The sequence below is a fragment of the Artemia sp. Qi Xiang Cuo genome, chromosome 4, assembly GCF_049724085.1.
Source record: "Artemia sp. Qi Xiang Cuo chromosome 4, ASM4972408v1, whole genome shotgun sequence".
Lineage (NCBI taxonomy): Eukaryota > Metazoa > Arthropoda > Branchiopoda > Anostraca > Artemiidae > Artemia > Artemia sp. Qi Xiang Cuo.
Window position 1 is genome coordinate 497,941 of NC_142797.1, and position 27,205 is coordinate 525,145.

Genomic DNA, 27,205 nt, shown 5'->3' on the forward strand with positions numbered 1-27,205 from the left:
CAAAGAAAAACTCTTGTCTGTGAAAGAAAATATAATAAAATTCTTTTAGACCTCTGGGCTACTTAGCTTAGAATTAGAAGTGTCGATCCCCTTGCTCCTCTCCCCCTTGTTACCCCTTGTTCAACTACCTCATAGTATAAAAAAAACCCCCGAAGAATTAGTAAGTCTATAGGTACATCGTGAGACGAGGAGCCCCCCTGGAAATGTGATATGGTGCTCCTCAAGAAATTTAGCAAAGTACACCATGCAGATAGAGTTTGTCTCCACTAAATCCCTATACAATGCTGTGCGAAACAGCTTTTATTAAAATTGACCTATAAATCTTCCTAGATTTATAGAATCCCTAGAAATCCAATAAAGTACCCTCCCTGGGAATGACCTTGATTGTACTACTGGGGAGATAGAATGTTCTATGGAAGGGAGTCAGGATTTAAATGGAGGGGAAGCCAGTTCCTTATGCTAAAGTTTGACGTTTTTACCCAATTCTTAAAGATTAAGTCTTCATAAAAGGGGGCCATTTAGTTCAAATAAAAAGCTTTTGGAAAAAAAAATACTAAAAAACTTTAGCGCTAAGAGGTAGGGAATGAGGAGGAAATAACCCTCCCATAAACGGAATAATTTCTGTTTGTTTTAAGTTTTAATGATGCTCTTTACTTTCACTTGAAAAAAATAGTTTTTTTTATTTAACTGGTGGCAAAGTCGTTCATTGTTACAAAACAAACAGAGCTTATTTTAAGGTACTATTATAAGGCTTGGTGGATAGTTTATACAGTATTAAATAAAAGCTTATACAGTATCTAATTGAACCCTTTGGCGGGGGGGGGGATATATTGCTATAAACAAGATTCTATAAACAAGATTTTATGCGCATTCGTTTTGTGAAGGGACAGTAAAAGCCTTTCTTTTTTTCTACAGTAAAAGCAGTAAAAGCATCACTTATTTTCATATCATAGTCCCAAAACTTTGAGAAACTGACCCATACTGAACTTAAGCTCTAACCCTGGGAAAATTGAAAATGAATCTTTTTTTTTGCTATTATATAATTATATATAAGTTATATTAGATTTAGATGAAATTTGCAAAATTTGTATCTGGGGACTTTGGGGAAAAAATTAGCGTAGAAGGGGGCCTTGTTACCTTCAGTTTTTTTTTTGTCACTTAAAAAGGGCATTAGAACTTTTAACTTCCCTTTGAATGAGCCCTCTCACGATATTCTAGAACCATTGGGTTGATACGATCACCCCAGGAAAAAAAAAACAATAAAGAAACACGCATCCGTGAACTTTCTTCTGGAAAAAAAGACAGAATTCCAATTTTTGAATATAGGAGCTTAAAACCTTCACAATTGGGTTCTCTAATACGTTGAATCTGATGGTGTGATTTTTGTTAAGATTCTGTGGCTTAGGGGGTGTTTCACTCTTTTTTTAATTAGAGAAATTTTCTCAGGCTCGTAACTTATAAATGGTAACACTAATCTTGATGAAACTTATATATTTGAAAGCAGCTTGAGAATTTGATTCAATTGATGCATCTATTGGTATCAAAATTTCGATTTTTTGAGTTTTAGTTACATTGAGTCGGGTCGAGTTCGTTACCACGTACTGTTTGCTTTTGTTGCTAATGAAATAGCAATTTCTTGATATAAATATTTTATTCATTATCTTTCATAGCTTATATTAACGAAAATTGAAAACACGGTCAAACCGTACAAGAGTTAGCACTGTTAAGATGAACTTTTAGCATTTCCGAAAAAAACGGATAAAGTATAATGTCCGAAATAATCGGAAGAAATATAGAATATAATAACAAAGAAAACTCTTGTCTGTGAAAGAAAATATAATAAAATTCTTTTAGACCTCTGGGCTACTTAGCTTATTCAAAAGTATAATTTTCTTTTTCTCTGAAAAGACTATGTCAATATAAAACGAACAGAAATTAATTAAAAAACTTTTTCCACAAAATAAGTTTTCAAAGAAAAGTAAAGAACTCCATTAAACAAAATGATCAAAAATAAAATAAAATAATCTACTAAGCGTGAAACAACCACAAATCAGCATTGATAAATAAATTAAGCCCAAAACGAACAGAAACGTATTTCGTCGCATGTTTGAAGTGGATATGATTGAGAATCAGAGGAATACAGTTTTTGTTGAGGATGTCCATTTCAAGACACTGCAATTTATTATCCAGTATTTTGAGGCCAAGACTATCTCTGGCTTTGAAAAAATAAACAAGGATGTTTTTGATTATATAGTTGGGAAATACAACTTTATTCACATAAAAGATGATATTGCTGGGAAATTATTGAATGAATCCTCACTAACAATGGATACTAGTTGCTCTTGAAAACATTTTCTCTGTTTTTAATAGTCCAAGGTATAAGGTATTTGCTTTCCATATATTATCATATATCATTCAAAATAAGAAGATCTACTATTTTAAACAAGATTTTAGCTTCATCGATGACCTTAGTGCAGAAGATTTTACAGAGCTATCAAAAATGTGTTGTGCTAAAATCAAGCAAGCGAAGAGATGTTTGTGGGATGGTTATCTGGATTGTTTCTACAGTTGGACTTCAAAGAACCCTGAAGAGAGAGACATCTATTACATCGTTAGCTCTCCTCCCTCTCATTTCTTGTAATCTTTCGTCAATACACTTGCACGCTATGTTATTAGAAATTGTACCGACCGTCTCATATTGAAAAGGTGTATGTACATGTGAGCTAAATAAACATATCTTTTCTTGTTTTCATCTTATGTCTAAATTTCTTTATAATAATATTTATTTTCATCAATTATTTCCTAAGATGGGCATATTTATCAGTTTCATCAGGGCAAGGGTATGTATATTTAATGATATTATTTTTGAATGTTTTATTTTGTATGCATATATAGTTATATAATAGCAAAAAAAAATTCATTTTCAATTTTCCCAGGGTTAGAGCTTAAGTTCAGTATGGGTCAGTTTCTCAAAGTTTTGGGACTATGATATGAAATTAAGTGATGCTTTTACTGTCCCTCTACAAAACGAATGCCCATAAAAGCTTGTTTATAGCAATATATTACCCCCTCCCCCTCTTCCGAAGGGTTCAATTAGATACTGTATAAAATCGTGTGATGTGCTTATGGAGGTGATAACAGATTTTCACTAGCAAAGTCAAAATTTTTGCTAAGAAATATAAACTATTCACCAAGCCTTATAATAGTACCTTAAAATAAGCTCTGTTTGTTTTGTAAAAATGAACGACTTTGCCACCAATTAAATAAAAAAAAACTATTTTTTTCAAGTGAAAGTAAAGAGCATCATTAAAACTTAAAACAAACAGAAATTATTCATTTTATGAGAGGGTTATTTCCTCCTCATTCCCTGCCTCATAGTCCTAAAGTTTTTTAGTATTTTTTTTTTCAAAAGCTTTTTATTTGAACTAAATGGCCCCCGTTTATGAAGACTTATTCTTTAAGAATTGGGTAAAACGTCAAACTGTAGCATAAGGAACTAGCTTCCCCTCCATTTAAATCCTGACTCCCTTCCATAGAACATTCTATCTTCCCAGTAGTATAATCAAGGTCATTCCCAGGGAGGATACTTTATTGGATTTCTAGGGATTCTATAAATCTAGGAAGATTTATAGGTCAATTTTATTAAAAGCTGTTTCGCACAGCATTGTATAGGGATTTAGTGGAGTCCTCACGATATTGTATAGAAAGATAATGGAGTCCTCACAACACTTTTGAGATGTTGCATAGTCTATACGGTATTGTGTAAAGGAGGGGGATCCGGACAGATTGCAATAGAGGATACGGGGCTTACGGACGCGTCGCAGAAGGAGATAACATGTGGTTAGGAATAGGAGACAAACTCTATCTGCATGGTGTACTTTACTAAATTTCTTGAGGAGCACCATATCACATTTCCAGGGGGGCTCCTCGTCTCACAATGTACCTATAGACTTACTAATTCTTAGGAGGGGTTTTTATATTATGGGGTAGTGAGGGATTACGAATAGGTGACAAGCTCTCACTGCATAGTTTACCAATAATGAGTTTCATAAGGGGTGTAAAATCATATTTTCAGAGGGTTCCCTTCCACAAGTTATAATTATATTGAATCTTAGGAAAGATTTTCTAAGCTAAGGGGGAACAAGGGGATCAACACTTCTAAATCTAAGCTAAGTAGCCCAGAGGTCTAAAAGAATTTTATTATATTTTCTTTCACAGACAAGAGTTTTTCTTTTTTATTATACTCTATATTTCTTCCGATTATTTCGGACATTATACTTTATCCGTTTTTTTTCGGAAATGCTAAAAGTTCATCTTAATAGTGCTAACTCTTGTACGGTTTGACCGTGTTTTCAATTTTCGTTAATATAAGCTATGAAAGATAATGAATAAAATATTTATATCAAGAAATCGCTATTTCATTAGCAAAAAAAGCAAACAGTACGTGGTAACGATCTCGACCCGACTCAATGTAACTAAAACTCAAAAAATCGAAATTTTGATACCAATAGATGCATCAAAAGAATCAAATTCTTAAGCTGATTTCAAATATATAAGTTTCATCAAGATTAGTTTTACCATTTATAAGTTACGAGCCTGAGAAAATTTCTCTAATTAAAAAAGGGTGAAACACCCCCTAAATCACAGAATCTTAATAAAAATCACACCATCAGATTCAAAGTATTAGAGGACCCCATTGTGAAGGTTTTAAGCTCCTATATTCAAAAATTGGAATTCTGTCTTTTTTTCCAGAAAAAAGTTCACGGATGCGTGTTTCTTTATTGTTTTTTTTCCTGGGGTGATCGTATCAACCCAATGGTTCTAGAATATCGTGAGAGGGCTCATTCAAAGGGAATTTAAAAGTTCTAATGCCCTTTTTAAGTGACAAAAAAATATTGAAGGTAACAAGGCCCCCTTCTACGCTAATTTTTTCACCAAAGTCCCCAGATCGAAATTTTGAGATAGATTGACTTCATCTGTTGGTAAACTCGTGATGGTAGCAGTAACGTTTGCTAATGCTTAGTTTTTTATCAATTCATCTTTAGATTCCATGGTGATATTGTCTTTCAAAGCTCTTTTTATTTTACTTGCAGTTTCGTTGTCTATTACGGCATTAATTTTGCATAGGTCGCAGTTTTAACCCTTGGATATGATATGACTTATGATAATGTTTGAGCAATGCCAGAAAGACGGTGATATGATCTTTCAACGGGTAATGTGTTACCAGCAACGGTAGCAAGAAGTTGCACTTCGCCCTTCGAAACTAAAGAACCGCGTTTTTGATACCAATAGATACATCAAAAGAATCAGATTTTTATGCTAATTTCAAATACATAAGTTTCATCTAATCTAACCCATCAAAAGTTACGCGCGTGCAAATTTGCCTTAATTTCGAAAAAAGGAGGAAACTACTCTTAAAAGTCCCAAATGCAGTCTGGAAGTATATTAAAAAGAAAACGAGTCCGAAATCTCGCAAAGAAGAAATTTTGCCAAATGAAAGTGATTGGAATAAATATTTCACCGCCAAATTCTCACCACCGAACAAGCCTCTCGAGAAAGAGTTCGAAAAAGAGCTCGACTCCCTCCTAGCGTCAAATGAACGAAGTTTCGGGTTCGTTGTTACTGTCTCTAGTATCCGTCATATGCTATCTAAACTGAAAAAGAAGTATTCTCGAGGTGATGATAATATTTGTGGAATGCATCTGGCTATTGGGGGTGACAATGTGTTAAATCACCTTGCTCTTATGTACCAGATGATCTTTAACTGCGGTCTTGTCCCCGATGTTTTCTGTGTTGGCGTCGTTACACTAGTTCCCAAAAAAGGGAATGATCCCAGGAACTGCATCATACCGCCCGATAACTGTTGTGCCGGTATTCTGCAAACTCATGGAAATGCTTGTTTTTGATGACCTAAGTGAAGCTTGTTATACTCCCGATTCGCAATTTGGGTTTAAGAGTGGTACTAGTCGCGAGCATGTTCATTCGTTGATAGCTAATCTTTTGCTCAGTGCTCACGATAATAATGATACACTTGTTCTAGCAAGCCACGATGTGCGTAGAGAATTCGACTCCGGTATCCACGCACATATACTTAGTTCTGCTTGTAAACGTGGAGTTTACCGTTCGGTTGTCGTTGTATGGAGGAGCATGTATAGGAGGCTGAGAGTGAAGATTAAAGTCCCCACACATCGCGGTATGGTGGTATCCACCGTAGTTATACCTGTCTGTAAAGGTATCCGGCAAGGCTCCATTACTTTTTCTCCTCTATACAACAACAGTATTATCGTCCCTCAAGAATCTGCCAAAACGTGCTGCATATATCTAGGTATAGACGTGTCGCTCATCAATTACGCTGATGACATACTTAACGCAAGTAGGTCTGTTTCAAGGGTTGAGGATAACTACAATATATCGAGTGATGAATATGCTAAGATTGGGCTAGCTTTTAATGCTGCCAAAAGTGAAATAGTTGTTTTTCGTCGCAACGCGAAAAATTTGACCCCGATTGGCGTGCTCCTAGGCGATACTGCGGTGAGCTCAAAACCATTACTCACTTACCTTGGACTGCCGATCGCTTCAGATCTGCAGTTTACTCGTGAAGCACTGGTTGAGCATTTTTCAGAAAAGGCACGCAAAGCATACGGACTACTTCTACCCTGCAAACGTATGTATAACCGCCGTATACTCGGAAGGCTCTATTCTGTGTTCGTTATCCCGCATGTTCTGTCACTCTCGCCGTTTTGGTCTCTTTTAACCGAAACAGATAAGCGCTCAGTCCGTCGGGTTTAATATAAGTATGCAAAGTATATTTTAAGTGTTCCGCCATGGGAGAGAAACTCAAGAGTTTAGAAAAATTAAAGCGTTGTGGACCCGACTACTGCAGCTACTGAGCGAATCGTTCGATTTCGGCGTTCGCTCAATCCTGATCATGATATGTACCGAGCTATCGTAGGCTAGTTTGAATAAGAGTTTAGTTTGCTGTATATAGATTGTTATTGAAGTCTTGTTGTTTCTCTTATTGCGTTTTCTTTTTCTCTTTTTTTTCAATACTCCGTTGTGTAACCTTGTGTTATTTATGATGGGAAATAAAAACCATTCATTCATAGAACTTTAATGGAAGATAACATCATCAGATTCAGTGAATCAGAGAACCCTACAATAGAAATTTGAACAAAATTCAAACTTTAGCGTAAAGAGTGAGCTATTGAATAGGGGGACGAACTCCCTAAGATACGTAATAAAAACATAGGAATATAGAAGTTCGTCACGTAAGTTACGTCAAAAAACAAAATTTCGAGAAAGCCATTTAGCACAAAAAAGTAAAATTGATACACAATTTTCGTTTTATTTATTCATGTACGGTGAGCCAAAATCAAAGCTGCATTAATTCAAAACCGTTCAGAAATTAAATGATAAAAAAAAAGTTTTTTTTTAGCTAAAAGTAAGGAGCGATATTAAAACGTAAAACGAACAGAAATTATTCTGTATGTGAAAGGGTGGTCCCCTCCTCAACGTCTCTCTGTTTGCGCTAAAGTTTGACTGTCTCACAACTTGTTTTTTTAAAACAATAAAGAAATCTAGCGTAAAGAGGGAGGCGTTGAGTTGAGGACCGCCTCTTTCATATACAGAATAATTTCTGTTCGTTTTAAGTTTTAATGTTGCTCCTTACTTTCAATTTGGAGAAGATCATCAGGGATAATGTACCGTTTCTTGAAATGCGGATTGAGGTATGTGGCAATCGTGACGAGTGTGATCTGAACAAAGCTTATAAGCCTAGAAGGAATCTTATCTAGCCAAGCCTGTCAGAGGTTCTCAGCAATATTTGAAAGTTTCTTAAACGTAGTTTGAATACAGGTTATGTCAACTTTAGGATACAGCTGTACATGCCGTGTATCAGCATATATGAGTCAATGGACTGAATACACTATTCTTCTCCTTGGAATTTGCGAAACAATTATCTATGTTGGACCCCCAGATCGAAATTTGAGATAGATAGTGTTCATCTGTTGGTAAACTCATTATGGTAGCAGTAACGTTTGCTAATGCTTAGTTTTTCATCAATTCATCTTTAGATTCCATGGTGATATTGTCTTTCAAAGCCCTTTTTATTTTACTTGCAGTTTCGATGTCTATTACGACTTTATTTTTGCATAGGTCGTAGTTTTGACACTTGGATATGATATGACTTATGATACTGTTTGAGCAATGCCAGAAAGACAGTGATATGATCTTTCAACGGGTAATGTGTTACCAGCAACGGTAGCAAGAAGTTGCACTTCGCCCTTAGAAACTAAAAAACGGAGTTTTTGATACCAATAGATACATCAAAAGAATCAGATTTTTATGCTAATTTCAAATACATAGGTTTCATCTAATCTAACCCATCAAAAGTTACGCGCGTGAAAATTCGCCTTAATTTCGGAAAAGGGAGGAAACTACTCTTAAAAGTTATAGAACTTTAATGGAAGATCACATCATCAGATTCAGTGAATCAGTATTCATGTACGGTGAGCCAAAATCAAAGCTGCATTAATTCAAAACCGTTCAAAAATTAAATGATAAAAAAAAGTTTTTTTTAGCTAAAAGTAAGGAGCTATATTAAAACTTAAAACGAACAGAAATTATTCCGTATATGAAAGGGGCGGTCCCCTCCTCATCGCCTCGCTCTTTACGCTAAAGTTTGACTGTCTCACAACTTGTTTTTTAACAATGAAAAACTCTAGCGTATAGAGGGAGGCGTTGAGTGGGGGACCACCTCTTTCATATACGGAATAATTTCTGTTCGTTTTAAGTTTTAATGTCGCTCCTTACTTTCACCTTATTTTACTGTCAATTTGGAGAAGATCATCAGGGATAATATACCGTTTCTTGAAATGCGGATTGAGGTATGTGGCAATCGTGATGAATGTGATCTGAACAAGGCTTATAAGCCTAGAATAAACCTGTAAGAGGTTCTCAGCAACATTTTAAAGTTGCTGAGCCAACCTTATTAAACGCAGTTTGAATACAGGCTATGTCAACTTTAGGATACAGCTGTACATGCCGTGTATCAGCATATATGAGTCAATGGACTGAATACATTTTTCTTCTTGGAATTTGCGAAACAAATATCTATTTTGGATCTTTTCTGCTGGATGTTCACCGGTAGATACTAGAAAAAGCCGAAGTAATAACATTTTCGATATTCGATACATCTATGTCTAATATCACCCAACACTAATTCTTTAAAACCAGAAATTACAACAAATAACAAAATAGAATCAAGCAAAAATATGATCAAGCAATCAAAAACAAATATGGCCTTAGAACAAGGCCAGATCAAAATTTGCACTTTACTTAAAAAATATAAATGTTTTTTCTTTTATAACTTTAATAAATTAATAATATTAACATTTTGATTAACAAATATCAGTATATGTATATTAAACTGACAATGCACATTCTATTTGTATTTTTTTTTTCAGTAAAGTACAAATTATGGTCTGTTCTTGGGAAGACATCGGGGTTTTGAGCCCTACTCATGTTAATTTCTGCTCGTTTTAAGTTTGACTCGGTTATTTATTGTAATTTCTGTTCGTTTAGGGTTTCATTTATTTATCGATGCTGATTTGTGGTAGTTTCACGCTTGGTAATTATTTGATTTTATTTTTGCTCATTTTTGGTTTGATGAAGTTCTATACTTTTCTTTGAAATACTCATTTTGTGGAAGTTTTTTTTTATTAATTTCTCTCCGATTATATTGACATAGTCTTTTCAGGGAAAAAGAAAATAATAGTTTAAATCTTTTCTTTTTTTTAAGACTTTATAGTTTGGCCTGCTATTTGTATGCTGGAGAAAATTTTTCAGCAATTTTTAACAACATACACCCTTTTAAAAATCTGGACACAGATAGTAGTGTTTAATTTAGTTTCATACCTCCTCTAGTTGACCTGAAATAGTAAAATTGATACTATTCGCAAGAAAATCTGTTTACTTTCTTTGATAGCTTGCATACACTTACGCTATTTTGATTTGGTTAAATTTTAAGAGCAGAAGTAGCCCCGAAAATTTGAATATAATACCCTCAGTCGTTCTTGGGATACTGCTGAGATGCCTTATTGAGAATTAGCATTAACACAGTGCATTTTGATTTAATCCTAACTTACAACTTTTGCCCTGGGGACTCTGGGGGGTTTGTCATCCTTAATTACATAATTTCCAGAACTTTCCACTACGTTGCACAAAATGGCTGTCTCTAAACTTTGATTGAACGCGTTTGCGGAAATGGTGGGCGTGAGAGGGGGTCAATTACTCCACTTACTTTCGACTATTAAAAAGGGAAATTTCAATTTCCAAACAAATGAGCCCTTTTGGAAATTTTCACAACAACTTTCTCTTAAACCTCATATATCCCCAGGGCATAACTTACAACCCTTGCACTGAGGGCTCTGAGGGGGTCATCATCCTAAAATACAAAATTCCCAGATCTTTCGACTACATTGAACAAAATGGATATCTCAAAATTTTGATTCGATGTGTTATGGGAAATGGTGGGCGTGAGAGAGGGTTAGTTGCCCTTCAATCACTTTCGACTATTAAAAGGGCACTAACCCTTTCAATTTTCAATCGAATGAGCCCTTTTTGATGTTTTTACAACATCGCTTTCTATAAAAACCTTACATGTTCCCAGGGCATAGGTTACAACCCTTGTCCTGCGGGTTTTGGGGGGAAAAGGTAAGCGTGAGAGGGGGGTTAGTTGCCCTCAAATCACTTCCGACTATTAAAAAGGCACTAGCCCTTTGAATTTCCAATCGACTGAGCTCTTTTTCAAGTTTCTACGACAAAGATTTCAATAAAAAACCTTATATGCCCCCAGGGCATAACTTATAACCCTTGCCCTGAAGACTATGGGGGGGGGGGAGGGTCCTGCTCACAGCTATAATTTCATGAACTTTAAACTGCGTGGAAAAAAATGACTATCTCAAAATTTTGATTGGAAATGTTTGGGGAAATGATGGACGTGGAAAGGGTGTTAGTTGCTTTCCAATCACTTTGGACTATTGAAAAGGGCACTAGCCGTTTCAATTTCCAATAGAATGAGCCCTTTTTGAAGTTTCTACGACAGTGCGTTCTACAGAAACCTTATATGCCCCAGTGCATAACTTAAAACCCTTTCCTTGAGGGCTGTGGGGGAGTGTCCTCCTCAAAAACATAATTTCTAGCGGTAAATCAACAACGCTGAACAAAATGGGTATCTAAAAATTTTGATTGGATGTGTTTGGGAAAATGTGGGCAAACGAGGGGGGCTAGTTGCCCTCAAATAACTTACGACCATTAAAAAGGACAATAGATCTTTGAATTTCCAATGGAATGAGCCTTTTTTCAAGTTTCTACGACAGATATTTCAATAAAAACTTATATGCCCCCAGGGCATAACTTATAACCCTCACCTTGAAGACTTTGGGGGAAGTGTCCTGCTCAAAGGTATAATTTCCTGAACTTTAAACTGCGTGGAACAAAATGGCTATCTCAAAATTTTGATTGGATGTGTTTGGGGGAATGATGGGCGTGGGGGATGGTTAGTTGCCCTCAAACCACTTTCGACTATTAAAAAGGGCACTAGCCCTTTGAATTTCCAATTGAATAAGCCTTTTTTGAAGCTTCAACAAAAACCTTATATGCCCCCAGGCCATAACTTACAACCTTTGCCCTGAAGGCTTTGGGGGAGTAACCTCCTCAAAAACATATTTTCAATCTGAAAATCAACTACGCTGAACAAACTGGGTATCTTAAAATTTTGATTGGATGTGTTTCGGAAAATGGTGGGCATGGAAGAGGCGTTAGTTACCTTACAGTCACCTTCGACTATTAAAAAGGGCACAAGCCACTCCAATTTCCAATTGAATGAGCCCTTTTCGAAGTTTCTACGACAACTTCTTCGATACGAAGTGCCATGCTCCAAAGGAAAAAAATGATACATTGTGCCAACATCGTTCTTATATACCCTCAGGGCATAACTTAAAACCCTTGCCCCGAGGGTTGTGGGGGAACATCCTTCTTTACTTAGGCTGCGCTATCGTGCTGCCTATGATTAAACCTCTAGTTTTTGCTAACTACACATTCAGGTGACTACAACCGACTTTTAGGATTTTAGTAGCCGTTCACATGGGGTTATGCCGTTAATGGAAAAGATTAGTTGCGAGAACCGCGCCTAATCCTTGTGTTTTGTTTATCGTTTTTTAAACAACGAGTTGCCTATTTTGTACCTGTGCAAATTTTGAGAGTTTGTACCTGTTAAGTCTGTCCTGGGGCATAGCTCCAGCATTGGGGGGAGCGCAAGAGGGATCTCCATCGAGAAACTCCAGGGGCATATGCTATATAATTTTTTTCTCCCCCCAATTCTCGGGGAGCACCCCACCCCCCGAAAAAAAGCAATTTCACTGTTAGGGACACAAAGCTAGTAAAATCTGATCAAGCCCTTCTGAAATATAAGTCGATAAGATAAGACGTTTGCTAGGGAATAGCTATTAAATATAAAACACGAGGTTGTAATTTTCTTAGTGCTGGTTTTCTGCTGGAATACCATGAAGTGCCCAATAGGGCTAGAATGACAGTTCAGGGTTGCTCCTACCTTAGGGTGCATATTAACGGTCAAGGACGTCGTTTTGGGGGGGGCAGTTGCCCCCCCCCCAAATAATTTGGACAAAAAACATTATATGGCCCATGCCCATGACTATCCGGATATGGAACCTTCTTACCCCCCCCCCAAATAAAAATTCTGGAGCTGCTCTCCTGTTAAGTGTGCAACTCGCTGAGTGACATGAGTGGCAAATTTTAAATCTACTTTTTGATGGTATCAATAATTTCTTGCTGTGTAATTCTTATCAGAAATTCTAGTAGAGTTTACCCGTTCATCGTACATCATTAGCAACAATTACAGGCCGTTGGTATTCAAGTGAAAATTAGGTCATTAAGGTTATTCGAATAACGTGTGTAAAGTGAAGCATTTTACTGGAAGAGGTGTGGTAAAACTCGGCCTGTTATATACTTTTGTCAGTTTGGGAGCATTAAAAATTACTCGAAGTGAGTAAATTGAAAGAGAGTGAGAACTCAAAAGTTATTTTTGTAGGAAACAGCTTTAGAGCAACAGCCAAAAGTAAGTTGTGTTCTTTTTCAGTTAACTAACATGTAGTCAAGACGAATTTCCCAAGCTCTGCAGTCCATGATTGTAAGATCATTCATAATTTTTATTTGTGAAGGGTAGTTTTCTCAACAACCCAAAAAATTCCTTCAACAGAAATGAATAATCTGGTTTTGTCAATCTTGTTTTGGCAACATTACTGAGAATCGACAATAACCGTATAAGAATAGAAAAATTAAAAACATTCTCTAGAAATAATAAATAAACAGGCTATTTAAACTTATTGTAAGAGACGAGTGGCTTTATGACAGCATAATAACCCAGGGAACTGATTGGGAAAGGCAGCAAGTATCCCTTAATTTCGAAATAATTTGGTGTATATCTTCAAGAAATTGAAGAAAACACTAAATTTTCATGAAGTGGCTAATGGCAGGGAGACGGGTTTTGATTGATCAAAAGTTTTTATCTCGATTAAAGAAATGCTTTTCCAAGATATTGTACTTAGCAACTAAGCCTCTCAGAGTTGTAAATGAGTTAAATAGTAAGAAAAAAAAATCGCTGTTAAACCTCATATTTTGTTATACGGTACTTTATTTTATACAAAATGATTCTTTAGCCGCAGATATCTGGCAAATAATGATTTGATTACTCTCCCCTCCTTCACCGCTCGACAAAGTTGAAAATTAATAAGGAGGTGCGAAAATCTTGATTTCTGTTCGTTTTTCGGTAGTTGTGCAAGGGGCATTTGAAAGAATTTCCTTGTGTGATTAAGTTGTATTTTCTGAACATTTCAAAAAAAAAAATCTGTTAGAAAATCTTTGAGGTCAAACTACATTTTTCCTCTATTAGTCATAATGCTACTGCTTCTAAAACTTCGACTACTATTGATGCTGCTACTCCTCCTACTGCTACTGAAACTATGGCTACTAGTCTACTACAACAGATTCTGATGCTAAAACTATTACTGTCACTACTATTACTACTGGCGCTACTACCACTTTTACTAAAGCTAAGGGTATTAAAGCCGACAATTTAACATCCTACAATTAACGTCTAAAATTCCTCTCACCAAGCAAAGCTTGGTCTCCTAGCACTGCTATTTAAAACTGATAAATATAGAAAAAGAGTATATGTTGATATAGTATGCACCTGAGTTTTTATTATCTGACTCTTGAACTATTTTTAACAAAATGGCTATCTCAAATTTATTATTGGATGCATTTGGAGAAAAAAAAGGGGCATAGGGAGGGGGAAGCTATTTACTCGCTAATCTCTTTTAACTCTCAAAAACTGAACTAGAGCCTTGTTTCGACATAGGAGTTTTTCCTGTCTGAACTTTGAACTATTTTTAACAAAATGGCTATCTAATAAAAAAAAATTCGGATGAGTTAGGGGAAAAAGGATGTGGGGGGGGGGTTAGTTTCCCTCGGGTCTCTTTTTACTCTTAAAAAGTGAAACTTTGAATTTCCATTCAAATGGAAATTTCTGTTGGTTTTGGGTCGAAAGGGATTGAAGGGCAACTAGCCACCCTCTCACGCCCACGTTTTCCCAAAACACATCCAATCAAAATTTTTAGATAGCCATTTTATTTAACATAGTTTTAAGCTATGTAAATTAGGTTTTTGAGGATGACAAAGCCCTCAGGTTAAGGGTTGTAAGTTATGCCCTGGGGGCATAAAAAGTTTTTATAGAACGCGCTGTCGCAGAAACTTCATAAGGGCTCATTCGATTAGAAACTGAAATGGCTAGTGCCGTTTTTAATAGTCGAAAGTAATTGGAAGGCAACTAACACCCCTTCCACGCCAACCATTTCTCCAAACACATCAGATCAAAATTTTGAGATAGCCATTTTGTTCCACGCAGTTTAAAGTTCAGGAAATTATACCTTTGAGCAGAATACCACAGTCTTCAAGGCGAGGGTTATAAGTTATGCCCTGGGGGCATATAAGTTTTTATTCAATATCGGTCGTAGAAACTAGAAAAAGGGCTCATTCGATTGGAAATTCAAACATCTATTGTCCTTTTTAATTGTCGTAAGTGATTTGAGGGCTACCAGCCCCCCTCGTTCGCCCACCTTTTTCCAAACACATCCAATCAAAATTTTTAGATACCCGTTTTGTTCAGCATTGTTGATTTACAGCTAGAAATTATGTTTTTGAGGAGGACACTCCCCCACAGCCCTCAAGGAAAGGGTTGTAAGTTATGCACTGGGGGCATATAAGGTTTCTGTAGAACGCACTGTCGTAGAAACTTCAAAAAGGGCTCATTCGATTGGAAATTGAAACGGCTAGTGCCCTTTTTAATAGTCAAAAGTGATTGGAAAGCATCTAACACCCTTTCCACGCCCACCATTTCCCCAAACATATCCAATCAAAATTTTGAGATAGTCATTTTTTCCACGCTGTTTAAAGTTCAGGAAATTATAGCTTTGAGCAGGACACTCCCCCCCCCCCATAGTCTTCAGGACAAGGGTTATAAGTTATGCCCTGGGGGCATATAAGGTTTTTTATTGAAACCTTTCTCGTAGAAACTTGAAAAACAGCTCAGTCGATTGGAAATTGAAAGGGATAGTGCCCTTTTAATAGTCGAAAGTGATTGAAGGGCAACTAACCCCTCTCCCACGCCCACAATTTCCCCAAAGACATCCAATCACAATTTTGAGATATCCATTGTGTTCAACTTAGTTGAAAGTTCTGGAAATTAGGTTTTTGAGGATGATAACCCCCTCAGAGCCCTCAGTGCATGGGTTGTAAGTTATGCCCTGGGGATATATAAGGTTTATATAGAAAGCTGTTGTAAAAATTTCTAAAAGGGCTCATTTGTTTGGAAATTAAAATTTCCCTTTTTAATAGTCGAACTTGAATGGAGTAATTGACCCCCCTCTCACGCCCACCATTTCCCCAAACGCGTTCAATCAAAGTCTATAGACAGCCATTTTGTTCAACGTAGATGAATGTTCTGGAAATTATGTAATTAAGGATGACAAACCCCCCAGAGTCCCCAGGGCAAAAGTTGTAAGTTAGGATTAAATCAAAATGCACTGTGTTAATGCTAATTCTCAATAAGGCATCTCAGCAGTATCCCAAGAACGACTGGGAGTATTATATTCAAAATTTTGGTGCTACTTCTGCTCTTAAAAGTTAACCCAATCAAAATAGCGTAAGTGTATGCAAGCTATCAAAGAAAGTAAACAGATTTTCTTGCGAATGGTATCAAGTTTACTATTTCAGGTCAACTAGAGGAGGTATGAAAGTAAATTAAACACTACTATCTGTGTCCAGATTTTTAAAAGGGTACATGTTGTTGAAAATTGCTGAAAAATTTTCTCCAATATACAAAACTATAGCAGGCAAACTATAAAGTCTTAAAAAAAGTAAATATTTAAACTACTATTTTCTTTTTCCCTGAAAAGACTTTGTCAATATAAACGGATAGAAATTAATTAGAAAAAAAAATTTCCACAAAATAAATTTTTCAAAGAAAAGTAAAGAACTTCATTAAACCAAAAATGAGCAAAAATAAAATCAAATAATTACCAAACGTGAAACTACCACAAATCAGCATCGATAAATAAATGAAACCCAAAACGAACAGAAGTTACAATAAATATCGAGTCAAACTTAAAACGAGCAGAAATTAACATGAGTAGGGCTCAAAACCCCTATGTCTTCCCAAGGCCAGATCATAATTTGCACTTTACTGAAAAAAAAATACAAATAGAATGTGCATTGTCAGTTTAATATACATATACCGATATTTGTTAATCAAAATGTTAATATTATTTATATATTAAAGTTATAAAAGTAAAATCATTTATATTTTTTCAGTAAAGTGTAAATTTTGATCTGGCCTTGTTCTCAGGCATAGGGGCTTTCAGCCCTACTCATGTTAATTTGTGCTCGTTTTGAGTTTGACTCGTTTATTTATTGTAATTTCTGTTTTTAAAGAACTAGTGTTGGGCGATATTAGATATAGATATATCGAATATCGAAAATGATGTTATTTCGGCTTTTTTTGTATCTACCGGGGAACATCCAGCAGAAAAGATCCAACATAGAAATTTTTTTCGCAAATTCCAAGAAGAAAGAATGATGTATTCAATCCATTGACTCATATATGCTGATACACGGCATGTACAGCTGTATCCTAAAGTTGACATAACCTGTATTCAAACTACGTTTAATAAGGGTGGCTCAGCAACTTTAAAATGTTGCTGAGAACCTCTGACAGGCTTGGCTAGATAAGATTCCTTCTAGGCTTATAAGCCTTGTTATCACACTCGTCACGATTGCCACATACCTCAATCCGCATTTCAAGAAACCGTATATTATCCCTGATGATCTTCTCCAAATTGAAAGTAAGGAGCGACATTAAAACTTAAAACGAACAGAAATTATTCCGTATATGAAAGAGGCGGTCCTCAACTCAACGCCTCCCTCTTTACGCTAGAGTTTTCTATTGTTTTAAGAAACAAGTTGTGAGACAGTCAAACTTTAGCGTAAACAGCGAGGCGTTGAGGAGGGGACCGCCCCTTTCATATACGGAATAATTTCTGTTCGTTTTAGGTTTTAATATCGCTCCTTACTTTTAGCTAAGAAAACTTTTTTTTATCATTTAATTTCTGAACGGTTTTGAATTATTGCAGCTTTCATTTTGGCTCACCGTACACGAATGAATAAAACGAAATTTGTATATTAATTTTACTTTTTGTGCTAAATGGCTTTCTCGGAATTTTGTTCTGACGTAACTTACGTGACGAACTTCTACATTCCTATGTTTCTATTACGTATCTTAGGGAGTTCGCCCCCCTATTCAATAGCTCACTCTTTACGTTAAAGTTTGAATTTTGTTCAAACTTCTGTTGTGGGGTTCTCTGATTCACTGAATCTAATGGTGTAATCTTCCATTAAAGTTCTATGACTTTTAGGGGTAGTTTCCTCCTTTTTTTGAAATTAAGGCAAATTTCTACGCGCGTAACTTTTGATGGGTTAGATTAGATGAAACTTATGTATTTGAAATTAGCCTAAAAATCGGATTCTTTTGATGTATCTATTGGTATCAAAAACTCCGTTTTTTAGTTTCGAAGGGCGAAGTTCAACTTCTTGCTACCGTTGCTGGTAAAACATTACCCGTTGAAAGATCATATCACCGTCTTTCTGGCATTGCTCAAACAGTATCATGAGTCATATCATATCCAAGGGTTAAAACTGCGACCTATGCAAAAATAAAGTCGTAATAGACAACGAAACTGCAAGTAAAATAAAAAGGGCTTTGAAAGACAATATCACCATGGAATCTAAAGATGAATTGATAAAAAACTAAGCATTAGCAAACGTTACTGCTACCATCACGAGTTTACCAACAGATGAAGTCCATCTATTTTAAAATTTCGATCTGGGGACTTTGGGGAAAAAATTAGCGTAGAAGGGGGCCTTGTTACCTTCAATTTTTTTTTGTCACTTAAAACGGGCATCAGAACTTTTAACTTCCCTTTGAATGAGCCCTCTCACGATATTCTAGAACCATTGGGTCGATACGTTCACCACAGGAAAAAAAAACAATAAATAAACACGTATCCGTGTACTTTCTTCTGGCAAAAAAGACAGAATTCCAATTTTTGAATATAGGAGCTTAAAACCTTCACAATAGGGTTCTCTAATACGTTGAACCTGATGGTGTGATTTTTATTAAGATTCTGTGACTTAGGGAGTGTTTCACCCTTTTTCTTTAATTAGAGAAATTTTCTCAGGCTCGTAACTTTTAAATGGTAACACTAAACTTGATGAAACTTATATATTTAAAATCAGCTTAAGAATTTGATTCTTTGGATGCATCTATTGGTATCAAAATTTCGATTTTTTGAGTTTTAGTTACATTGAGTCGGGTCGTTCCTTGCTTACAGTTCGTTACCACGTACTGTTTGCTTTTGTTGCTAATGAAATAGCGATTTCTTGATATAAATATTTTATTCATTATCTTTCATAGCTTATATTAACGAAAATTGAAAACACGGTCAAACCGTACAAGAGTTAGCACTCTTAAGATGAACTTTTAACATATCCCAAAAAACGGATGTTATGAACAAAGTATAATGTCCGAAATAATCGGAAGAAATATAGAGTATAATAACAAAGAAAAACTGAAAAACTTGAAAGAAAAACTTGTCTGTGAAAGAAAATATAATAAAATTCTTTTAGACCTCTAGGCTACTTAGCTTAGATTTAGAAGTGTCGATCCCCTTGCTCCACTCCCCCCTGTTACCCCTTGGTCCACTACCCCATAATATAAAAACCCCTCCTAAGAATTAGTAAGTCTATAGGTACATCGTGAGACGAGGAGCCCCCCTGGAAATGCGATTTGGTGCTCCTCAAGAAATTTAGTAAAGTACACCATGCAGATAGAGTTTGTCTCCTATTCCTAACCACATGTTATCTCCTTCTGCGACGCGTCCATAAGCATCGTATCCTCTATTGCAATCTGTCCGGACCCTCCGTCCTTTACACAATACCGTATAGACTATGCAACATCTCAAAAGTGTTGTGAGGACTCCATTATCTTTTTATAAAATATCGTGAGGACTCCACTAAATCTCTATACAATGCTGTGCGAAACAGCTTTTACTAAAATTGACCTATAAATCTTCCTAGATTTATAGAATCCCTAGAAATCCAATAAAGTACCCTCCCTGGGAATGACCTTGATTATACTACTGGGGAGATAGAATTTTCTATGGAAGGGAATCAGGATTTAAATTGAGGGGAAGCTAGTTCCTTATGCTACAGTTTGACATTTTACCCAATTCTTAAAGAATAAGTCTTCATAAACGGGGGCCATTTAGTTCAAATAAAAAGCTTTTGAAAAAAAAAAACGAAAAAACTTTAGCACTAAGAGGTAGGGAATGAGGAGGAAATAACCCTCTCATAAACGGAATAATTTCTGTTTGTTTTAAGTTTTAATGATGCTCTTTACTTTCACTTGAAAAAAATAGTTTTTTCTATTTAACTGGTGGCAAAGTAGTTCATTTTTCCAAAACAAACAGAGCTTATTTTAAGGTACTATTATAAAGCTTGGTGAATAGTTTATATTTCTTAGCAAAAATTTGACTTTGCTAGTGAAAATCGTTATCACCTCCATAAGCACATCACATGATTTTATACAGTATCTAATTGAACCCTTCGGCAGAGGGGGGGGGGGGTTAATATTGCTATAAACAAGCTTTTATGCGCATTCGTTTTGTAGAGGGACAGTAAAAGCATCACTTAATTTCATATCATAGTCCCAAAACTTTGAGAAACTGACCCATACTGAACTTAAGCTCTAACCCTGGGAAAATTGAAAATGAATTTTTTTTTGCTATTATATAACTATATATGCATACAAAATAAAACATTCAAAAATAATATCATTAAATATACATACCCTTGCCCTGATGAAACTGATAAATACGCCCCTCTTAGGAAATAATTGATGAAAATAAATATTATTATAAAGATATTTAGACATAAGATGAAAACAAGAAAAAATATGTTTATTTAGCTTACATGTACATACACCTTTTCAATATGAGACGGTCGGTACAATTTCTAATAACATAGCGTGCAAGCGTATTGACGAAAGATTACAAGAAATGAGAGGAAGGAGAGCTAACGATGTAATAGACCTCTCTTCAGGGTTCTTTGAAGTCCAACTGTAGAAACAATCCAGGTAACCATCCCACAAACATCTCTTCGCTTGCTTGATGTTAGCACAACACATTTTTGATAGCTCTGTAAAATCTTCTGCACTAAAGTCATCGATGAAGCTAAGATCTTGTTTAAAATAGTGGAACTTTTTATTTTGAATAATATATGATAATATACGGAAAGCAAATACCTTATACCTTGGACTATTAAATACAGAGAAAATCTTTTCAAGAGCAACTAAATTAGTATCCATTGTTAGTGAGGATTCATTCAATAGTTTCCCAGCAATATCATATTTTATGTGAATAAAGTTGTATTTCCCAACTATATAATCAAAAACATCCTTGTTTATTTTTTTAAAGCCAGAGATACTCTTGGCCTCAAAATACTGGATAATAAGTTGCAGTGTCTTAAAATGGACATCCTCAGCAAAAACTGTATTCCTCTGATTCTCAATCATATCCACTTCAAACATGCGACGAAATACGTCACTTTCAGCTGTTAGAAAGCTTTTTCTGACTTTGATCTCACCACCATCACAATGAATGGAAATGATTGGGTTTTCGATCATTTCAACAACCCAATCATTTTTTGTCTGGAAAAAAAAATGATGGAATAATTCTTTTCCTTCCATGAAAACAATTGAACACTTTCTCTGGTATAAATGAACCTGTAAGTAAATGAAGAAAAGAATAAAACATGTTAAAGATGTAAAAGCTTCTAAAAGAGGTTCAAAGGTACTGCGCCACCCTATCTGACACGCAACAAACACCAATAAGGAAGAGCTCCGAAAACTGTCTTCAAAATGATTTATTCCACGTATTTTGGAGCATAGATAGTGGGATTTGCATTAGGTTTTGACGAGGAGTTTTTCCGCATCTCAGGATTTTTAGAGTTCTTAGGATCAAATATAAAGTTATAAAATTTGTCCGTTGTTTACATAAAATAATTATTTTTAGGAAGTATACACACATTTTTCGGGAAGGGGGTGGGTTTTTTTTTATTCGGGCCAGAATTTACTGGGGACAATTTTCAGTTGGGAGGGAAATTTGACTGATATTCTATACAAAATTATTTTCATTTATCTTTTTTTCTCTTTGCCAACTCAATTTTGCATGTGGAGATTTCCTTTGGGAAATTTCTTATTATGTCTCCTTTTCTGGAAAAAGATGTTCATGGAATGGAGGGATTTCCGAGGTTATTGTAAAACGGTTAGAGGTTAAAGTCTTTTCTTCAAATTAAAGTATGTTAAGGATAATTTTGCTGCATGAATCGTCTGCAGGAAATTTTACGGAGGGAAGGGGAGTGATTTTCAGCAAAGATGCAATTGTCAGGAAGGAAATTTAAGGGGTTGGGGTATATTTTCTTGAGAAAAACTTTCCACAGAGGAGTTTCTCACTGCGGGAGAGAATTATTCATACGGGATGAGCGTGATTTACCGGCATTGTTCGAACAAAATTTAGAAATAGATAATTTTTTTAACAGAAAATAAGGAGCAACATAAAAGCTTATAACGAACAAAAATTATTCCGTATATATATATATATATATATATATATATATATATATATATATATATATATATATATATATATATATATATATATATATATATATATATATATATATATATATATATATATATATATATATATATATATATATATATATATATATATATATATATATATATATATATATATATATATATATATATATATATATATATATATATATATATATATATATATATATATATATTTATATATATATATATATATATATACGGAATACTTTTTGATGGTATCAATAATTTCTTGCTGTGTAATTCTTATCAAAAAGTTAGTAGAGTTTACCAGTTCATCGTACATCATTAACAACAATTAAAGACCGTTGGTATTCAAGTGAAAATTGGGTCATTAAGGTTATTTGAACAACGTGTGTAAAGTGAAACATTTTACTGGAAGAGGTGTGGTAAAACTCGGTTATATACTTTTGTCATGCTGGGATGAATAAAAATTACACGAAAAATAAAAACCATTGTTTAGAAATAATAAATAAACAGACTATTTAAACTAATTTTAAGGTACGAGTGGCTTCATGACTGCATAATAACCCAAGGAACTTATTGAGAAAGGCAGCAAGTATATCCTTAATTTCGAAATAATTTGGTGTATATCTTTAAGAAATTGAAGAAAACACTAAATTTTCATGAAGTGGCTAATGGCAGGGAGACGGGTTTTGATTGATCAAAAGTTTTGATCTCGATTAAAGAAATGCTTTTCCAAGATATTGTACTTAGCAACTAAGCCTCTCAGAGTTGGAAATGAGTTAAATAGCAAGAAAAAATTGCTGTTAAACCTCATATTTTGTTATACGGTACTTTATTTTATATAAATAAACTCTCCCCTCCTTCACCGCTCGGCAAAGGTGAAAATTAATAAGGGGGTGCAAAAATCTTGATTTCTGTTCGTTTTTCGGAAGTTGCGAAAGGGGCATTTGAAGAATTTTTTTGTGCGATTAAGCTGTTTTTTCTGAAAATTTCGAAAAAAAAAATCCGTTAGAAAATCTTTGAGGTCAAACTGCATTTTTGCTCTATTAGGCATAATGTTACTGCTTCTACAACTTCTACTACTATTGATACTGCTACTCCTCCTACTACTACTGAAACTATGGCTACTAGTCTACTACTACAGATTCTGATGCTACGACTATTACTGCCACTACTATTACTACTGGCGCTACTACCACTTTTACTAAAGCTAAGGGTATTTTGGCCGACAATTTAATGTTCTACAATTAACGTCTAAAATTCCTCTCACCAAGCGAAGCTTGGTCTCCTAGCACTGCTTGTTAAAACTGGTAAATATAGGAAAAGAGTATATGTTGATATAGTATCCAGAGCTTTTATTATCTGACTCTTGAACTATTTTTAACAAAAAGGCTATCTCAAATTTATTATTGGATGCATTTGGAGAAAAAGAGGAGTAGGGAGGGGAAGCTATTTACTCGCTACTCTCTTTTAATTCTCAAAAACTGAACTAGAACTGAACAGGACAAAACTTGCAACGCTGGCCTTGTTTCGACATAGGAGTTTTTCTTATCTGAACTTTGAACTATTTTTAACAAAATGGCTATCTAAAAAAAATTCGGATGGGTTAGGGGAAAAACGATGTGGGGGGGGGGGGCTAGTTTCCCTCGGGTCTCTTTTTACTCCTAAAAAGTGCAACTTTGAATTTCCATTCAAATGAGCCTTCTCTGAAGTTTTTACAAGCATCCCATCCATAAGAACCATATATGCCCCCAGGCCCTAGGGGTTGTGTTGACCCTGGAGTTTTCGTTATAAGATCTTTGAAGTAGTTTAAAAAAAGCTTATCTCAAAGTTCTTATCGGATGGGTTTGAGGGGAAAAGGGCGTACAAGGGGGAGGGGCTAATTGCCCCGCGATCTCTTTTGACCCTTAAAATGTTAACTATAACCTTCAATTTCCAATTAAATGAACCCTCTCTGAAGTTTATACGAGCATACCTTCCATAAGAACCAAATATGTCCCTAGGATATAACTTACAACGCCTGCCCCAGGGCCTTGTGTGGTTGTGTCGACACTGGAGATTTTCATCAATCAACCCCTTAAACATTTTAAACGACCTTAAATTAGAATTAGCTCCTTTGTAAAATTAACTTTTGCCTTGGCTTTTCTTTTGCCATTATAAAAACTATACCTTTAGATTTAACATGACACCCTGCAGCCCCGGGGGTATATTTCTTTAAGTTATAAAATTTGTCCGTTGTTTATATAAAGTAATTGTTATTAAGAAGTATACAGACAATTATTTTTATTTGTCTTATTTTCTCTTTGCCAACTCAATTTTGCATGTGGAGATTTTCTTTGGGAAATTTTTGAGTGTGTTTCCTTTCCTGGAAAAAGATGTTCATGGACTGGGGGGATTTCCGAAGTGATTGGAATAACAATTAGGACTGCTCCTACCTAAGTTACGAATGGTGCAATTTTAAATATAATTTTTGATGGTACCAAAATTTTCTTACACTATAATTTTGTCAAGAAGCTAGTGGACTCTATCAGTTCACCGCATATTATTAGCAACAATTACAGTTCGTTGGTATTCAAGTGAAAATTAGGTCAGTAAGGCTATTTGAATAACGTATGTAAATTGGAACATTTTTTACCGGAAGAGGTGTGGTAAAACTAGGTCTGTTAAATGCTTTCGTTATGCTTGGATGAGCAAAAATTACCAGAAGTCAGTGATTTGGTGGACAGTGAGAACTCAAAAGTTATTTTTGTAGGAAACAGTTTTAGACTAACAGCCAAAAGTAAGTTGTTGCCTTTTTCAGTTAACTAACATGTAGTCAAGACGAATTCCCTAAATTCTGAAGTCCATGATTGTAAGATCGTTCATAATTTTTAGTTGTGAAGTTGGTGATTTTCTCAGCAGTTTTTATTGAAAGCATTGTCGTAGAAACTTAAAAAGGGCTCATTCAATTGGGAATTCAAAGCGCTAGTGCCTTTTAAAAAAGTTGAAAGTGATTGGATAGCGGCTAACGCCTCTCTTGCGCCCACCGTTTTCCCAAACAAATCCAATCAAATTTTGAGATATCCATCGTGTTCAACGTAGTTGAAAAATCTGGAAATTAGGTCTTTTAGGATGATAACCCCCTCAGAGCCCTCAGCGCAAGGGTTGTAAGTTTTGCCCTGGGGGCATATAAGGTTTCGAATAAGGTTCGAAATCCAAAGGCCTAGTGCCCTTTTTAATAATTAAAAGTGATTGGAAGACTTGACATTTTTATCATAGGCAGCGCGCTAGTTCTGCCTAAGTAAAGAACGATATGGGCACAATGTGTTGTTTTTTTTCTCCATACCCGGGCACTTCGTATCGAAAGAGTCGTTGCAGAAACTTCGAAAAGGGCTCATTCGATCGGACATTGGAATGGCTAGTGCCCTTTTTAATAGTCGACAGTGATTGGAGGGCAACTACCCCCCCCCCAGCTCATCATTCCCCAAAATACGGCCAATCAAAATTTTGAGATAGCTTTTTTGTTCAGCATAGTTGATTTACACATAGAAAATATGTTTTTGAGGAGGACACTCCCCCACAACCCATGGGGCAATGGTTTTAAGTTATGCCCTGAGGGCATATAAGGTTTTTATAGAAGGAGTTGCCGTAGAAACTTCAAAAAAGGCTTATTTGATTGGAAATTCAAAGGGTTACTTTCCTTTTTAATATTCGAAAGTCATTCCCCCAAATACGGCCAATCAAAATTTTGAGATAGCCATTTTGTTCAGCGTAGTTGATTTACACATAGAAAATATATTTTTGAGGAGGACACTCCCCAAAACCCACGGGGCAAGGGTTTTAAGTTATGCCCTGAGGGTACATAAGGTTTTTATAGGAAGTGTTGTCGTAGAAACTCATAAAGGGCTGCCCTTTTTAATAGTCGAAAGCGATCGGAAGAATCGACATATTTATAGTAAAGATCGATGTGGGTATAATGTATTATTTTTTTTTTGTTGTTGTTGTTTAGACCAGAGCACTTTTTATCGAAGGAGTTGTCGTAGGAAATTCGAAAAGGGCTCATTCGATTGAAAATAGAAAGGGCCGATGCCCTTTTTAATAGTCGAAAGTGATTGGAGGAAAACTAATCTCACGCCCACCCTCCCATTTGAATTTACGTTTAAAAACTAAATGTTCCCATAAGATTAAATCAAAATGCACTGGGTTAATGCTAATGCCCAATAAGGCATCTTAGCAGTATCCGAAGGACGACTGAGGGTTTTATGTTCATACTTTTGGGGCAGTTTTTGTTCTTAAGATTTAACCAGTTCAAAATAGCATAAGTGTATACAAGCTATCAAAGAAAGTAAACAGATTTTTTTGCAAATGGTATCAAGTTTACCATTTCAGGTCAACTAGACGACGTATGAAACTATATTAAACGCTACTATTTGTGTCCAGATTTTTAAAAGGGTGTATGTTGTTAAAAATTGCTGAAAATTTTTCTCCAGCATACAAATAGCAGGCCAAACTATAAATCTTTAAAAAAACGAAAAGATTTAAAAGTATAATTCTCTTTTTCTCTGAAAAGACTATGTCAATATAAAAAAGTGAATAGAAAAGGAAAAATAATGACAAATACATTTATTAAATGAAAAACGAGTTTTTTTCAGCTAAAAGTAAGTTGTGAGGCTAAAACTCAAAACTAATAGAAATTATTCCGTATATGAAGGGGTTGCTCCCTTCCCCAATACCTTTTTCTTCACACTAAAATTTTTTAGCACTTTAAAAAAAACTTCCTTTTCTAATTAAATGGCCCTTGTGTTTCAGGAGTCGTTCTTAAAAAATTGGGACTAACGGTCAAATTTTAGCGTAAAGAATAAGGTATTGAGG

The 27,205-nt window shown here is 35.3% G+C and overlaps 1 protein-coding gene across 1 annotated transcript in view; it reads left to right on the plus strand.

Annotated features, from left to right (window-relative positions):
* The window catches only part of LOC148952659 (uncharacterized), a 160,683-nt gene that overhangs the window by 70,517 nt on the left and 62,961 nt on the right, over positions 1-27,205 (plus strand). The gene's annotated exons all lie outside the window — the stretch shown is intronic.